Source organism: Ostrea edulis, chromosome 5, assembly GCF_947568905.1.
Source record: "Ostrea edulis chromosome 5, xbOstEdul1.1, whole genome shotgun sequence".
NCBI classification, from domain to species: Eukaryota; Metazoa; Mollusca; class Bivalvia; order Ostreida; family Ostreidae; genus Ostrea; species Ostrea edulis.
Genome location: NC_079168.1, coordinates 41,604,210 through 41,624,113, shown reverse-complemented (window position 1 = coordinate 41,624,113; position 19,904 = coordinate 41,604,210).

Genomic DNA, 19,904 nt, shown 5'->3' with positions numbered 1-19,904 from the left:
CATTTTGAGATATCTGCTACTTTTACAATTTGATTCGAGTTACCCTGAAATTTCAACATAAGTGTGAATACTGTAAGAAACTTTATGTTTGACTTTATGTTCGTATTAGATATCTGACGAATATACGACTATACATATGGCAAGAAGTCATAGATGGTGTTTTGGTACTCCACGAATTTTCAGATATCGCTCTTTAGGAAATCAGTTACTTATACATTTTGATTATCGGTACAAGATCCGTGTGAATACCTTAAGGAACTCCGTGTTTATATCATATATTTAACTAACTTACAACGATACGTATGGCGAGTAGTGATATTGGGTATCGTGATATGTCATTAATTTTCAGATATCACGCTTAAGGAAGTCAACTACATATACCTTTTGATGGCAGGTAAACTGAAATTTCAAGTTTTTCGCAAATATCTTAAGGAACTCTGAGTTTGTATTAGATATCTGACTAATTTACAATTATCAAAGTGAAGAAGAGTGATATTAGGTATCTTGACATGCCATAAATTTCCAGATATCACGCTTAAGGAAGTCAGCTACTTATACCTTTTGATTCCTGGTATCCTGAAATTTCACGTTTTTCATAAATATCTTAAAGAACTCTGTGCTTGTATTAGATATCTGATTAGTTTACAACTATCCATGTGAAGTGGAGTGGTACTAGGTATCTTGATATGCCATTAATTTTGAGATACCACGCTTAAGGAAGTCAGCTACTTATACCTTTTGATTGCAGCTGGTAACCTGAAAATTAAAGTTTATAGAAAATATATTAAGGAACTCTGTCTTTGTTTTAAATATCTGATTAATTTACCAATGCACATCTGATAAAATCTGATACTATGTATCTTGATATGCCATCATTTTTCAGATATCACTCTTAAGGAGGTCAGCTACATATACCTTTTGATGGCTGGTAAACTGAAATTTCAAGTTTTTCGCAAATATCTTAAGGAACTCTGTATTTGTATTAGATATCTGACTAATTTACAACTACCCACGTGAAGTGGTGTGATATTAGATATCTTGATATGCCAACAATTTTCGGATATCATACTTAACGAAGTCAGCTACTTATACCTTTTGATTCCAGGTAACCTGAAATTTCAAGTTTTTCATAAATATCTTAAAGAACGCCTTGTTTGTATTAGATATCTGACTAATTTATAACTATCCATGTGAAGTGGAATGGTATTAGGTATCTTGATATGCCATCAATTTTCAGATATCACCCTTAAGGAAGTCAACTACTTATACCTTTTGATTGCAGGTAACATGAAATTTCAAGTTTTCTACCAATATTTTAAGGAACTCTGAGTTTGTATTAGATATCTGACGAATTTACAATTATCAAAGTGAAGAAGAGTGATATTAGGTATCTTGACATGCCATAAATTTCCAGATATCACGCTTAAGGAAGTCAGCTACTTATACCTTTTGATTCCTGGTATCCTGAAATTTCAAGTTTTTCATAAATATATTAAAGAACTCTGTGTTTGTTTTAGATATCTGATTAGTTTACAACTTTCCATGTGAAGTGGAGTGGTACTAGGTATCTTGATATGCCATCAATTTTCAGATATCACCCTTAAGGAAGTCAGCTACTTATACCTTTTGATTGCAGGTAACCTGAAATTTCAAGTTTTTCATAAATATCTCAAGGAACTCTGTGTTTGTACTAGAAATCTGACTAATTTACAATTAACCACGTGAAGAAGACTGATATTAGGTGTCTTGATACGCCATCAATTTTTAGATATCACCCTTAAGGAAGTCAGCTACTTATACCTTTTGATTGCAGGTAACCTGAAATTTCAAGTTTTTCATAAATATCTCAAGGAACTCTGTGTTTGTACTAGAAATCTGACTAATTTACAATTAACCACGTGAAGAAGACTGATACTAGGTGTCTTGATACGCCATCAATTTTTAGATATCACCCTTAAGGAAGTCAGCTACTTATAGCTTTTGATTTCTGACAACCTGAAATTTCAAGTTTTCAACAATATTTTAAAGAACTCTGTGTTTGTTTTAGATATCTGACTAGTTTACAACTGTCCATGTGAAGTGGAGTGGTACTAGGTATCTTGATATGCCATCAATTTTCAGATATCACCCTTAAGGAAGTCAGCTACTTATACCTTTTGATTGCAGGTAACCTGAAATTTCAAGTTTTTCATAAATATCTCAAGGAACTCTGTGTTTGTACTAGAAATCTGACTAATTTACAATTAACCACGTGAAGAAGACTGATATTAGGTATCTTGATATACCATCAATTTTTAGATATCACGCTTAAGGAAGTCAGCTACTTATAGCTTTTGATTTCTGACAACCTGAAATTTCAAGTTTTCAACAATATTTTAAAGAACTCTGAGTTTGTATTAGATATCTGACTAATTTACAATTATCAAAGTGAAGAAGAGTGATATTAAGTATCTTGACATGCTATAAATTTCCAGATATCACGCTTAAGGAAGTCAGCTACTTATACCTTTTGATTCCTGGTAACCTGAAATTTCAAGTTTTTCATAAATATCTTAAAGAACTCCTTGTTTGTATTAGATATCTGACTAATTTACAACTATCCATGTGAAGTGGAATGGTATTAGATATCTTGATATGCCATCAATTTTCAGATATCACCCTTAAGGAAGTCAGCTACTTATACCTTTTGATTACAGGTAACCTGAAATTTCAAGTTTTTCATAAATATCTTGAAGAACGTCTTGTTTGTATTAGATATCTGACTAATTTACAACTATCCATATGAAGTGGAGTGGTATTAGGTATCTTGATATGCCATCAATTTTCAAATATCACCCTTAAGGAAGTTAGCTACTTATACTTTTTTATTCTAAGTAACCTGAAATTTGAAGTTTTCCGTAAATATCTTGAGGACCTCTGCGTTTGTATTAGATATCTGACTAACTTACAACCACCCACGTGAAGAGGAGTGATATTAGGTATCTTGATACCTATTATCATACCTCTTCACGTGGATAGTAGCTTACTAGTCAGATATCTAACAGAAACACAGAGTTCCTTAAGCTATATACAAAACACTTTAAATTTCAAGATGTCTGGAATCAAAAGGTATAAGTAGCTGACTTCGTCGAACGTGATATCTCAAAATTGATTGCATATCAAGACAGTTCATATAAAGCTCTGTAATATCGGCAAAGATAAATTAGTCAAGTATCTAACATATCTATCTGACAATTGATGGCATTTTAAGATACCTAATATCACTCCTCTTCAGGTTGATAGTAGATAATTAGTCTGATATCTAATACAAACACACAGTTCCTTAAAAGATATCTACAAAACATTTGAAATTTCAGGTAACCAGGAATCAAAAGGTCTAAGTAGCTAACTTCCTTAAGCGTGATATCTGAAAATTGATATCATAATAAGATACTTAATATCACTCCCTGTCATATGTGAGATGGTAAATTAATGATATATCTAATACAAACGCAGAGTTCCTTAAGATATGCATGTACGGAAAACTTGAAATTTCAGTCTACCTAGAATCAAATGATATAAGTAGCTGACTTCCTTAAACGTGATATTAGAAAATTGATGGCATATCAAAATACCTAATAGCACATCTTGTCATGTGTGCATTGGTAAATTAATCAAATATCTAAAACAAACACGGAGCTCCTTAAAATATTTTCTAAAAACTTGAAATTTCAGGTTACCTGCAATCAAAATGTACAAGTAGCTGACTTCATTAAGCGTGATATCTCAAAATTGAAGGCATATCAAGATACTTAATATAACTCCTTGTCATATGTGCATTGGTAAATTAATCAGATATCTAAAACAAAAACGGAAATCCTCAAAATATTTACTAAACACTTGAAATTTCAGTTTACCTGCAATCAAATTGTACAAGTAGCTGACTTCCTTAAGGGTGATATCTGAAAATTAATAGTATATCAAGATACCTAATATCACTCCTCTTCATGTGGATAGTTGTAAGTTAGTCAGATATCTAATACAAAAGCAGAGTTACTTAAGATATTTATGAAAAAGTTGAAATTTCAGGTGTCGAGGAATCAAAAGGTATAAGTAGCTGACTTCCTTAAGGGTGATATCTGAAAATTAATGGCATATCAAGATCCCTAATATCACTCCTCTTCACGTGGATAGTTGGAACTTAGTCATATATCGAATATAAACGCAGAGTTCCTTAAGATATCTACGGAAAACTTGAAATTTTAGGTTACCTGCAATCAAAAGGTATAAGTAGCTGACTTCCTTAAGCGTGATATCTGAAAATTGTTGGCATATGAAGATACCTAATATCACACTTCTTCATGTGGATAGTTGTAAATTAGTCAGATATCTAATACAAATACAGAGTTCTTTAAGATATTTATGAAAAACTTGAAATTTCAGGTTACCTGCAATCAAAAGGTATAAGTAGCTGACTTCCTTAAGCGTGATATCTAAAAATTGATGGTATATCAAGACACCTAATATCAGTCTTCTTCACGTGGTTAATTGTAAATTAGTCAGATTTCTAGTACAAACACAGAGTTCCTTGAGATATTTATGAAAAACTTGAAATTTGAGTTTACCTGCAATCAAAAGGTATGAGTAGCTGACTTCCTTAAGCGTGGTATCTCAAAATTAATGGCATATGAAGATACCTAGTACCACTCCACTTCACATGGACAGTTGTAAATTAGTCAGATATCTAATACTAGCACATAGTTCTTTAAGATATTTATGAAAAACGTGAAATTTCAGGATACGAGGAATCAAAAGGTATAAGTAGCTGACTTCCTTAAGGGTGATATCTGAAAATTGATGGCATATCAAGATACCTAATACCATTCCACTTCACATGGATAGTTATAAATTAGTCAGATATCTAATACAAACAAGGCGTTCTTTAAGATATTTATGAAAAACTTGAAATTTCAGGTTACCTGGAATCAAAAGGTATAAGTAGCTGACTTCGTTAAGTATGATATCCGAAAATTGTTGGCATATCAAGATATCTAATATCACACCACTTCACGTGGGTAGTTGTAAATTAGTCAGATATCTAATACAAATACAGAGTTCCTTAAGATATTTGCGAAAAACTTGAAATTTCAGTTTACCAGCCATCAAAAGGTATATGTAGCTGACCTCCTTAAGAGTGATATCTGAAAAATGATGGCATATCAAGATACATAGTATCAGATTTTATCAGATGTGCATTGGTAAATTAATCAGATATTTAAAACAAAGACAGAGTTCCTTAATATATTTTCTATAAACTTTAATTTTCAGGTTACCAGCTGCAATCAAAAGGTATAAGTAGCTGACTTCCTTAAGCGTGGTATCTCAAAATTAATGGCATATCAAGATACCTAGTACCACTCCACTTCACATGGATAGTTGTAAACTAATCAGCTATCTAATACAAGCACAGAGTTCTTTAAGATATTTATGAAAAACGTGAAATTTCAGGATACCAGGAATCAAAAGGTATAAGTAGCTGACTTCCTTAAGCGTGATATCTGGAAATTTATGGCATGTCAAGATACCTAATATCACTCTTCTTCACTTTGATAATTGTAAATTAGTCAGATATCTAATACAAACTCAGAGTTCCTTAAGATATTTGCGAAAAACTTGAAATTTCAGTTTACCTGCCATCAAAAGGTAAATATAGCTGACTTCCTTAAGCGTTATATCTGAAAATTAATGACATATCACGATACCCAATATCACTACTCGCCATACGTATCGTTGTAAGTTAGTTAAATATATGCTATAAACACGGAGTTCCTTAAGGTATTCACACGGATCTTGTACCGATAATCAAAATGTATAAGTAACTGATTACCTAAAGAGCGATATCTGAAAATTCGTGGAGTACCAAAACACCATCTATGACTTCTTGCCATATGTATAGTCGTATATTCGTCAGATATCTAATACGAACATAAAGTCAAACATAAAGTTTCTTACAGTATTCACACTTATGTTGAAATTTCAGGGTAACTCGAATCAAATTGTAAAAGTAGCAGATATCTCAAAATGGATGGTATATCAAATGATTGAAGGTCTGGATTCAATCCGTATCACTTTTAAAATAAGCACTCAGTTGAAAAAGTGTATTCGTATTTTGCATTGCAACGTTATGTAATTGGGGATAATTGAGCATGAAATTTCATACGACTCCTCGTCCTCTTTAGAAATAAATCTGATAGATAATAATTTTCAAACTCATTAACCTTTATCTGGTAGCGAGCTATCAGTAATTATAACTTTTATATTTTGTAGTAGCTGGCTACGAGTAGCTAACTTTTCATACTTTTAGTAGCTGGCTACTAGTAACTGGCTACTAGTAGCTAACTTTTCCTGGTTCAAGTAGCTGGCTACTAGTAACCAACTTTTCTCTTTTTAAGTAGCCAGTTACTAGTAGCTGGTTACTAGTAGCCAACTTTACCGATCTTTGATTTTCTTCTATTTTGAGAAAATTACAAGTTGTTGAACTTTGTCAGTTATGAGGAAATATTACATAGAGAGTACATAATTTGTCCTTTTGACACCTGTCACAGTTTTAAAGCTAGGGCCTTTGTAAACAACTTGAAGATATATATAGTGCAAGGATTTTGAATCTCAACAATTCTTAATTTGTTTATGTTTGAAACATTACATGTTGTTGCACTTGGTCAAATTTGAGGAAATATTTTACACACTGAACTCTTGGTTTGTCTATCTACCTCCTGTCACAGTTTTTAAGTTGGGACATTTTATTCATTCGATGCACAGAAAGTATGTCATAGGCTAATTATGGCTGATAGTATCTTGAACAAATTTCTTAATCATGACGTAAGAAAAATACCCAGCACAAGATTTCCATGATCGTATGATATACCTTTTCCGGTACTCTTGTTGTAATCTTACTTATGAAGCAGCTTTTATTCAAAACTTTTACTTGAGAAGAAGGCATATTTTCCTGTGTCCTTCAACTCGACATTTAGATACACCGACTACGTTTATCTGTTAACAATATCCATTTTCATTCACATTCATCGATCTATGGTAGTTATCTCGAAATAAAAGATATCTCGGGATCTTCCACATTCGTTTCATGTTTGGAGTTTACTGGGCATAAAATTTAATTACAATCTAACAAATCAACTATATGACAAAACAGATGACTTCAGATTCTTCATTATTCATGTAGCAATATTTCATTGTGACCTGCAAATGGTATTTATGCTTTCGGTTGCTTCGATATAGGAAATCATGTTCTACATATAATAAATATGTAAACCGATGCAAGCTACTAACAAATATAGTGTTCTTACAGGGTGTCAACAGTCTCGTTAAATGACAACATTGAGTATATTCCATGATTTTTATAATAATATTATTTGCAAATGCGATTTTTCATTATGTCGAATGCGGTCTGACGTGTTTTATGCCAATTATTTTACACACTGATTTTGACTACGGATTATTCCATTTGTCTTTTCAAGATAAAGAGCTCAATAGGGGTTGCTCACTCCTCCTAAACACTTGATCCAACCTTTGATGTTTTCAGGAGTTCGTTCTTTGCCCTACTCTCAATTTCGTATTCTTTATGGGATGCTTACTCCTCCTAGGCACCTGATCCCACCTCTGGTGTGTCCAGGGGTCCGTGTTTGTCCAACTATCTATTTTGTATTGCTTGTAGGAGTTATGAGATTGATCACTGTTCGTTATCTTCACCTTGCATATGACATCTGTATGATGTACCATGAATCTGTGAATCTGTGTTAGGGCCATGGAACGGCATTTGAACCATCAACGCCGATCTTAGTCTTCATGAATAAGGTAGTGATTGTACTAGTATTTTTACCGCCCCTTCCATACATGCCCCGAAAAGGTGATTTTTCTTGGTGTTGTGAACTAGAGGGTTCCTCTTGTCTAGAATTTTGGGGAGAAATTCAAAGTTTAATGAACCTGAGACAGTTGTTGCGAGCAAGAGGCATCGGACGGCGCATACGTATACGTGCTATTTTCTCTAGTGAGGTTTACACATTCATAGTAAACTGCGTGTCGAGGAGCAGAAATATTTCTATATCTAGAACCCCATACCCATGGAATTGTATTTTAAATTGAAAACAAAAATACATTCCGTTATTTTGCAATATATCGTTTGTAATACTTAGAAACCGTTTTCCCAAGTTAAAAAAAAAAGTCAAGTGAATAAAAAGAATTCAAACTGAAATACAGCAGTCACATATGATGCGGTAATTTGAATGTGTTTTGAAGCGCGTGAAGAAGTTTTTACTTTTGTATATGACTGTACCTTGAGAAATTTCGTTTCTCCTCCTTTGAGACAGTGACCAACACGCGGCATCGAGTAGATTTACATTTTATACAAACATTAGATCTGAGACGGGCGATTTTAAGGTAAGGAAAACATAAATTGTTGACAGCCCCACCTTTCTACATTTTTGTTGTTGTTTTGTTTGCATCATAATTTGCACTAAAGATATAGATACAATGTTTCACAATATGGTAGCGTAACCACCGGATATGCGGTAGTAAAAATGAAAAACATGTAGCGGTTGTGTATGAATATTCGCTGTTCAGGCGTCGCATTTATTCAGTTTGTGTGAGTGAAATAGTAAAAGTGTGTATAGACATGCATGCACCGGGGCGTCCGCAAGTATTTGACATTGGGGAGGCGAACTGGATCGAAAACTAGTATGTTTTGGCTTAAATTCAGATTCCCACCTGAATCTTGATATAATTCTTTTGCTATTTTGTCAATATCTTCAGGACACCATAGCAACTGTTTAAAGAGATCATTTAAATAATTACTCTGTTTAGAATTTGTAGAACTTTACCAATAAACATGAATTTAGCTACAGTTCCGCATCTAACATGAATTATGACAGATCTACCATTGCTCCTATTCTCTTTAGAGAAGTCGAGAGGCATAGCCGTCATCGACTTCTCTTCGCAAGCATTCATATTTTGATTCTGGAAAACGTGTAAATGCCAGAGTCGGTGACGGTTTATGCTTCGATCGACGTTTCGACTCAGATGTGCCTGGATTTACGCAATAGACAAGTTGTTTTCAAACATTTAACAGTAATGCACAAAACTGTCACAAGGAAATCAACACTTACTTGCTTTTAATCCATTTTCAACATGTCCCCTGTCCCGGGTTTACGTTAACTGGTCTTGGGAGCTGTCACAATAGGGGACCAGTTAAGAGAAAAGCGGGCTGACGTAATCAGAGTTATGATTTAAACTAGTTTTGATTTCCTTGTGACGGTTTTGTGCATTGCTGTTAAATGTTTGAAAACAACTTGTCTATTGCGTAAATCCAGGCACATCTGAGTCGAAACGTCGGTCGAAAAACAAACCGTCACCGACTCCGGCATTTACACGTTTTCTAGAATCAAAACATGAATGCTTGCGAAGAGAAGTCGATGAAGGCTATGCCTCCCGACTTCTCGAAAGAGAATACCATTGCGAACTTTCACGTCGTTTTCTATGAATTGTGACGTAGAAAGATATGGAGCCCTTTTCTTATGACGCCAGTCATATCTATATGGGTATGCAAATAAACTGAAATTTTCTGTGCTTTATATTAAATATTTCTTCACTTAGGGCAGTTATGTTAATTTAAGAGTTCATTGCTATTTCTGTGCTTTATATATATATATATATATATATATATATATGCTAAGATATATTAAAAGATATTTCACTTATTGTTTTCTTTAATTTGTAGAATACGTCTCAGTGAGTTTGTGGAAATCTATGAGAACATCTGTGATCGTGAGAGATGGGCCGAGGAAGAGTTTTGGGTAAATTGTGACTAACAGTAAATGTCTTTCACGCTCCTACACTTTGACATCATGCATCTTTCTAAGATTACATTTTTAAACAGAATATACTGCAGTCCTGTAACAGGAGTTCAACTGACATTGGAGAAGCCTCAGAAAACAAACATAAAAACAGAAATAGAAATATCTTACCATGTGAGTATTTTTCAATTATACTGTGTACTACTCTGAAGATACATCTCCCGGAAATTTTGACCGACTATTGTCAATCAGAAAGTAGTAGCCGGGGCCAATGTATCACAGTTCTCTTGTGAAGATATTTCGATATTTGTTAAAGCAGTTTTATTTCTATTTTTAATACAGCTACGTATTTAGCAAGTGTCATGGTCGGGTTAATTGTTTGATGAATCAATGAAAGACAAATCAAAACAGTTGTTGGTCAACATATCTAAATCTATTGTTTTTCCTTTATTAAATTGTCCATGTCATAATGTATACATACATCATAAAATCATGAAAGGCGAAGATACCGAACAGTGATCAATCTCATAACTCCTATAAGCAATTCAAAATATAGTTGCACAAACACGGTCCCTGGATATAGCAGAGCGGTGGTCAGGTGCCTAGGAGGAGTAAGCATCCCCTGTCGACCGGCCACACCCGCCGTGAGCCCTTTATCCTGATCAGGCAAACGGAGTTATCCGTAGTCAAAATCGGTGTGCCAAGAACGGTTTAACAATTAGTATGAAACACGTCAGACAGCATTTGACCCAGTGATAGGTTGTATTGGCAAATTAGATCGTTATAACGACCGTAGAATTTGCAAAACGAAGACTTTAAACGAGACTGTTGAAACCCCTGCATCATCAACTTGTTTGTCAGTAGTTTGCCTCAATTTAAAAACTCACCATACGCAGAACAAGCTCTTGCGTATCGCTGAAAGACATAAACAACATGTGCAGGTGATAATGGAATATTGCTACATAAATATGGGAAACTGGTGATGGAGAAGCTGAAGTCATCCCGTTTGTCATAAAGTTGAGTTGTTATTTTAACCGTTAACATCTATGTTCAGTAAAATATCTAATTAGGAAGCAGAGGTGGAAGACACCTTTGTGTCTTTTCAACGTATGAATGAAAAAGTATTATTGTCAATAGATAAAACGTCGTCGATATATCAAAATCTCGAATTGAAGGCCACAGCAAGATATTTTTATTCTCATGTAGAAGCTTTTGAATAATAGCCCTTTTCAGAGGGTTGAATCAGAACAATATCAGAAGATATGATGTCATGACTTTTTACCTTCTACCTTACTTTTTTTTAAAGTGTTGTTTTCAGGGTTGTCTTTTTTCAGTTTTTGTTACTGAATAATTATTGAAGTATCTAATGAAATAACAAAACAGTTTAAGTGAACATGATATCTATTATCATGATCAAACAAATGACGTAATAAACTAAGATAAAACAAATGATGTAATAATCAAAGATATACAAAATTAATTGAATGGGATAACTTAATGAAAGATAAAGATAACGAACAGTGATCAGTCACAGAACTCCTAAAAGCAATACAAACAACCGTTAATAATGACTCGGTTTCCAAAAGAGCAAATAAATATGTGAATAACACAAAATGATCCCAGCCGACATATATTTAAAAACGCTAATAATATCAAAAAGGTGGCGCACAAAAAAGACCTAGCATTAAAAGTGAAATTTACAGGTATTTCGTATGCAACCTTAAAAAAGGAGGCCCCGTGTCGCAATAAGTGTATGTAAGATAAAGAACCCTTAGAGACAGAAATAGAGAACTTCACTTAAAAGTGGTCATGTCTTTGTACGAGTGAAAAATTCTGGAATGGAACGTAAAACAGCATACATACCTCGGTAAAGACTGTAAAAACATCAGGAATCGTCACAATGGCACATTTTTCAAGCCACTGAAATTTTAACACAAATACGGAAGTTTTATGGAATGGAATTAAATTGATCGCCACTGGAAATATTGTGTTCACTTGAGACGTGGTCAATGAGGACATGTTCATATGCTCTATGATTATTATTGTTCATTTTCAAATGACTGCTGTATATCCCTTTTTGTCATTATAATTTCGGCTTTGGAGATACGTGAGAAATACAATGAATTTGTCATATTCACTTCAGATGACTACAACCGTTTGAGAGAATCCAGAACAACCAGTGTGGCAGACTACATCAATGCAAGCGTTATAGAGGTTAGACCAAAACAATGAACATAGTCAGACAAACGACAATCAACCTGTCCACTTAATGTGTATTTTGATTTTGTCTTTAACAGGGTCTGCATAGCCATTATCCCTACTATATCGTGACACAGTATCCCCTTGTATCCACACAAAATGACTTCTGGAGAATGGTGTTGAAGCAAAGGGTCTCTTCTGTTATTGGACTTGTCTCCAGCAATGAAAAGGTTTCTCCCTAAAAGTACTGTAAACGACTGCAATAATCTTTTATATATCACATGTTCTAAATACATGTTCACTGCCGCGGTATCTCAGTTGCTAGTTTGTTCATCGAGAGATCATGTTTGATTCTAGGTCCGCAAGACATCTGGGTCGTAATTCTCATGAAAGAATTAGATAGGTCTCATGAGGAACATGACAAAGCTTGTAACAATATTGTCTTTGTTTATAAGGCTCATTATTACAACTGTATTTTAAACGAACCTGGCTTTAATTCTACATTTGGTAATTCAACTTTTACTGCATGTTCCCTTTCAAAAGATGAAATTCTTCAAATCTCGCTTCAGTTACACATTTAATATCCCTGTCAATGGGACGAATGACTATAAATTACCGTATCTATATTGGATTCCGAAACTTCGCAAAATTCCTTACAAACTGAGATACATTTCTGGATCCAGTAAATGTTCTACCAAGCCCCTATCTTTGCTTCTCACATACACATGAATTGCTTTGAAGGAAAAACTTCAGAGGTACATGTATCACTACATATACTAGAAGTGGTGTTAATCAAATGTGGTTTTTAAAATATTCCAAAGAATTTTTAGTTAATATCAAATTTCAAACCTTTGTCCAAAACATCATCATCAAAACGTATGACTTTTCAACACTTTACACACGCAAAACATAGAGATTATGCATTTTAAATAAAAATGGAACACGGAAATTTTCATATCTTATGATCAGTCATTAACGAAATGTTGCTTTGTTAAACAACTTTCTGATTCTACGCACAAATCCTTTAAAGTTGATATTAAAAAGATGCTGGAGTTCATCAGTGACAATATTTACGTCGTCTTTGGTAGTCAAGTTTTCAACAGTCTATTGGAATTCCCATTGGCAAAAATTATGTTCCTCTATTACCCAACCTTTTATTCAAGATCTTCCACATCATCAGAAAATGTTTTGCTGTTGCCTGTAACTCGACAATTAGATATATTGACGACCTTCCTATCTATTAACAATATTCATTGTCATTTATATGTTGATTTGATATATATCAGTGAACACGAAATAAAAGACACCACATAGTCTTCCGTATCTGATTCATATTTGGATATGTTATCGATGGTTCATGAAAGGTGAAGATAACGAACAGTGATCAATCTCATAACTCCTATAAGCAATACAAAATAGATAGTTGGGCAAACACGGACCCCTCGATATGCTAGGGGTGGGATCAGGTGCCTAGTAGGAGTAAGCATCCTCTGTCGACCGGTCACAACCGCCGTGAGCCCTAAATCTTGATAAGGTTAACGGAGTTATCCGTAGTCAAAATCAGTGTGTCAAGAACGGTCTAACAATCGGTATGAAACACGTCAGACAGCATATGATCCAATGATAGGTTGTATTGACAAACTAGATCGTTATATCGACCATAGAATTTGCAAAATGCTGACTTTAAACGATACTGTTGAAACCCCTGTACCATCAACTTGTTTGTCAGTAGCTTGCCTCAATTTAAAAACTGACCACACGCAGAACAAGCTCTTGCGTATTGAATCAGTTGAGATATATAAACAACATATGCAGGTGATGATGGAATATTGCTACATAAATATGGGAAGTAGATGATGAAGAAGCTGAAATCATCCCGTTTGTCATAAGGTTGAGTTGTTAGTTTGCTGTTAGTATCTATTTTCAATAAAATATCTAAGTATGAAGTGGTTGAATCTGTGGTGTCTATTATTTCGAGTTGATAGGGATATATCGAATCAACATATCCGTTTACCTGACCAAGATAAGGGGTTCACGGCGGATGTGACCGGTCGACAGGGGATGCTTAATCCTACTAGGCTTTTGATCCCACCTGTGGTATACTTAGGGGTCCGTGTTTGCCCAACTCTTTATTTTGTATTGCTTATGGAAGCTATGAGATTGATCACTGTTCGTTATCTTCACCTTTCATTGATCGATGTTACGATCATTATTAATCACGATATATTCACCTTCCATCAGAGGTTTGATTGATTATACATCGTTTAACGTCTCTCTTGAGATTTTTTCACTCATATGAAGATGTCACCATTGCCGATGAAAGGCTGCAAAATTTAGGCCTATGTTCGGCGCTTATGGGCACTGAGCAGGGATGGATCTTTATCGTCCCAAACCTACTGTGACTTGGGGCCTCGATTTTTTCGGTCTCACCCGAAGAACCGCCCCATTTAGTCGCCTATTGCAACAAGCGCGGGGTACTGAGGACCTATTCTAACCCGAATCCCTATGGGATTACCTTGTAATGAAATTATACCTCCTAATAAAAATATATATGTATAAAAGGCAAAGATAACGAACAGTGAGCAATCTCATAACTCCCACAAGGAATACAAAATTAAGAGTTGGGCAAACACGGACCCATGGACATGTCAGAGGTGGGATTAGGTGCCTAGGGGGAGTACGCATCCGCTGTTGACCGGTCACACCCGCCGTCATCCCTATAAATAAATAAAATTGAATAAGATGAAAATAAAATGTAACAAAACTAAAAATATGAGATTACATATACATGAAAACATATAATAAAAATGTCGCCGCTGAATCTCTAGCGGCTGAAGTATACTAGTACTTAAACTACTGATCAATTGAAATATAACTTTAAACATCAAACTAATATAAATTCTTAGGGGATATTTCGAATGGACCTTTAGCAGCGGTTAACTTGGTCTTAGGTCTTTATTTTATTGTCATTGGAATATATCTGCAAATGAATGAAATACATGTGTCATCAAATAGGTCGATTGGATGTAAAACTCAAATTTATCAATTATTCATCATCTTTAGCTTGACCTTTTAATGTAGTTCATCTAACTGCGTTTTAAAGGAAGAGAGTGGACCATCGTTATATTCCGAGTGTACAACAGACCAACGTCCCGGGCCATGGAATAACATCATGAAATCATATGGTCCGTGCTCTGCTGTCAATCGTTATTCTGTATAGAATCTAGATATAGGACTCACGGCGGGTGTGAGTGGTCGACAGTGGATGCTTACTATTCCTAGGCACTTGCTCCTATCTTTGGTATGTCCAGGGGTCCGTGTTTGCCCAACTCTCTATTTTGTATTGCTTATAGTTGTTATGAGATCATTGTTCGTTATCTTCACCTTTCATTCATGAGATTTATCACTGTCCGTTATCTTCACATTTTTTCATAAAGGCTCTGTCAAAATAGAAACATACAAAAATATCAAAATCCATAGCCAGTGTTTGTTTTAAAACTGCAGAGATTTAACTTTTGTATTTTATTAGGTTTCCAGAGAAAATTCAGTGTTATACAAAAAAGATTATTGTACTTTGCACAATATCACGTAAAATGAAACATCACAATACTACAGTCATTAGCTCTATCTGGGAGACATGTCATCGTGTTTTAGACTTCTTTAATATCACTATGAGGTTTTTAAAGCTGACATGAATTAATAAATACGTACACCTTTCTCATCTTATCCGCCATATTTCTTTCAGGTAGCCTAATTTACTCTACCCGTATATACCCCAAATGTGATTGTCACACCTGAGTGATTTTTCTAGGTGGACTCGACCAGTGCACATCTCCGATAGTAATATATAGGGAATGAGAAACAAATAAAATAACATTTTAAAACATTATGCTTTGCTCAAAATTACAAAATATTGATTGTATACTAATGCAACATTCTGGAAGTTTAGATAAGTTAGACAAAAATGCAAAAAAAAAAAAAAAAAAAAAAAAAAAAAAAAAAAAGCTTTTCTTGCATTGTTGTAAGTGCATGCATACAAGTATTTGCATTTTGTAATAAAATAAATGCGGATAAATCATTTGTGAATTACATACTGATAGAATGGAATAGGCAAAGAGCATAAAATATATTATTTATATCAATTCTTGCAAAATAAAGGTGCATGCCATATGCATAATATGCAATGCACAAGGTATAATCGCCAAAAAAAGTATCAAATCGGGCGCCTATTCAACAGGTATCGGAGATGTGCACTTACCGAAAATATTAGATTCTCTTTATTCTGATAAATCCACGAAACAAAATGATAAACTCCATTTGTATCTCGTTAGAACTTTACAACACGTTCTCATTCCATTATACAGACTGCGACACACTTCACCCGTGCCAAACAGTGTGTCTTCAATCAGGGGAGATGTCAGAGTCGAAAATTTTTCCTGTATTGAATGCTTGTCTGGTCGAGGTTTTGCAGTTTATAGAAATGGGGAATCTAATATCTGGTTGGATATATTGCGTGCACAATTCAAAATTTCTCGATGATCATATACAAACTTGGATATACAAATAAGGGAATAATGATCGAAAATATACATCTGTGTGAAAATGCGTTTATAACATTTGCAATCCATAAAAAACAGTTGATTACACAAAGACACATATGAAAGGAAATTTATAAACGAAAATATAGTTTTGTTGTCTCTTTTGGAACCACATAATTATTTACGGTCTCTGTATGTCCATATTCATTGAGAGAGAGAGAGAGAGAGAGAGAGAGAGAGAGACCGTCCTACTTCGATTTATAATATACCATTTCATAGAAGGAAAGAAAATTGATCACTTATATAAATGTAAGCTTTCAAGCATTAAAAATGTCCAGCTATTTAAAAATTTGTGATTGACAATATATTGGAAACTTACAGGAGTTGATGCTTATAATTGAATTCATGACAAATTTAAAAAAAAAATTAGTTGGAACTGTGCATGTAGAAAATACTGACTTTGTATGTTAGAATAACGGGAAAAAAGTAAATTGTCAAAAAAGTGGGGAAAGCAGACCAGCCTTCCTGCCCACCCCAACCCCCTGTTTTCGTGCCTGAAACAACATATCAATTCGTGTTGAAAGAAAGGCGCATATCTACATTTCATTAAATTCCAAAGGAGCTCGAATTTATGTGTTCCCCTATTAATTATTTTGTATGCAAGATTCGTTCCCAAATTTAGAATCATGCTTTCAGTCAGAGCAGAAATGAATTCACTTTGAAGTGCATCTAGTTTGAATGCAAATGTTGGGTTCCTTCTTTTAATTTCATCAGACTCATTAGAAACCCCTCTCCCAAACTATGCAGCTTTGTTTTTATTGATATCTAAATCGGTATAAATGAATCCGGATATAAATTATATAACGTTTTTTCGTGATCATATAGATATTGATACTGATAATGAAAAAAGAAAATGTTTATACTCTTGCCTTCTGCATATCCTACTAATGCATTACAGTATATTGACATTGTATCATATCAAATAAAAGCTCAACACGAATTTTACTGATTTATGCATACTAACATCTTATCGAATACATTTGAATTTGAAATTTCTACGTACAGCGGTATGGCCATTGCGCCAGATCTACGAAATGAAAATATTTATGAATAAATTACACTCAAGCCTCAAAGTAATCATTATGGCATGTTACAGAAACGTTAAAACACACAAATGCTATAGTCCTGCAATGCATGCATGCGATTTTTCTGAATACATGTATTTATGTATTCATGAATGAAGTTCCTACGCTTGAAAATATCTTGGTCTTTATGCATTTTGTTTTGTGATTTTACTTTACCATTCCTTACACTGTGTAAATGAAGGAAAACTTGGTAAAGGGTGCAATTCTACATGCACCATACAATTAGTATACATGCATGTGTTGCAAAACAAAATGTACATGTAATAACCAGACATGTATCGTCATTTTTCATGAGGGGGGGGGGGGGGGGGGTGGTACAACAGGGGAAAAAATGGAAAATTGGATTCTTCAAAATTTCTTGCCATTCAAAATAATAATTAAAAAAGATGAACGAAAACAGCAATAAAATAAAACAATTCACCCAAACAAACCAAGATGTTTTGTCCGATGTTCAAAGTCCTAATGTGGGGTGAAGGGTTAAAGAGTCTTTTACTTTGACTACCTCAATAATTTCCTCCCTATACTTCATTTTCTTCAGTCGTTGGGGGTCGGATGGGGTGGTTAGAGTCCTCAACTATGAGTGCCTCATATCTTCATTTTCTTAATTGGTGGTGGTGTGTGTCTTCTACTATTATATCAGAACTTTCAAGCTGGGGTAAGTGGGGGAGGGGTTGTCACTCAATGTATCTTTTATTTGCATTACAAACTAACAAAAAATGGATATTGTTATTAAAGGTGGGTGACAGACACTCTTTTCCTCTCCCCTTGATGTTTGATAACGACGCAAAATGTGATAAACTCGATTATTACATTTTGCATTAGTACAATTTGCGTCGAGTTCGACGCAGAATGTAATAACGCAAAATGGCATAGATATAAAAGATCTATTGAGCGCCAAATTAACATAAAATGAAGTAATTGAAAATAACATTATTTAAAAATATGTTTAATTTTTAATTAATGCGTGCTTTAATTAAATGAATCAAATAAATCTGTATTATCAATTAATGAGAGCAATATTGAGTTACTAGTACTGTTCTCTTTTTATTGAATTAACGATATCATTTGTCTTAATAAGAGCACGATTATTACAAGATCATCGGTTCTCTCTCTCTCTCTCTCTCGTCGTTATCTCTCTCGTTGTTCTCTCTCTCTCTCTCTCTCTCTCTCTCTCTCTCTCTCTCTCTCTCTCTCTCTCATCCCATACACTCGCACAGTGTTGTATATGCAAATTTATGTACCTAAATGATTTCATGATTTATAAATCTGCAATACTCTGACCAGTAAATCATATGGTATAAGGATTCATGCACAATACAGGGTAAATATTATACTCTGATACTTCCCCTGATTGAAGATAACTGATCGGCACGGGCTAAGTGTGTCGCAGTCTGTACAATGGACAATGTTGTTTACTGTTGGAATGCGAATGGAATTTATCGTTTTGTTTCATGGATTATGCAAATAAAGGGAGTTTTACTACTACTTAGAGTATTTTCGACAAGTGTACACGTACATCTGCGGTCCTTTACAGATATTACGAGTAGGCCCAGGTAAATAGTCGTCCGCATTCGATGAGTTTTCATGGCGAGCATACATGCCATTTTTATAAGTACAGTAGTATTTATGTCCTTGCCTTTTACTTGAAGTAATTGTAATGGTATAGATTGTATACTCTTTGCTTATTCCATTTTATCAATAGATAAAAGATGAAATATTTCTCCGCATTTTTGTATAGTTTTGACGTATTTACTGCAAATGTACGCACGTTCACGTAAAGAAAAGGCATTCTATATATATTTATCCAAATATATATACATGTATTTAGAATGATTTACTACTGTATGATATGTTTATTATAATTTTGAGCACTGCGTGGTGTTCCAAAACGTGATTTCATTTCTTGATGTCCTATGAATTAGTATCGGAGATGTACGTGTTACCTGTCGAAGCTACCCGCACAGGTAAATCGAAGACACTGATGTGAAGTGAAGCGTAGCAAAGCTCGTCCCCTTATATACCATGCGAACCCCGATACATATAACAATAGAAATTCCAACTAATATGGCGGATTAGCAGAGAAATATGGCGAACATATAGAATTATACTATATTTATTAATTCATGTCAGCTTTAATCTATAGGAATGAATCTGACCGTATGTAGTTTAACTGAAACAAT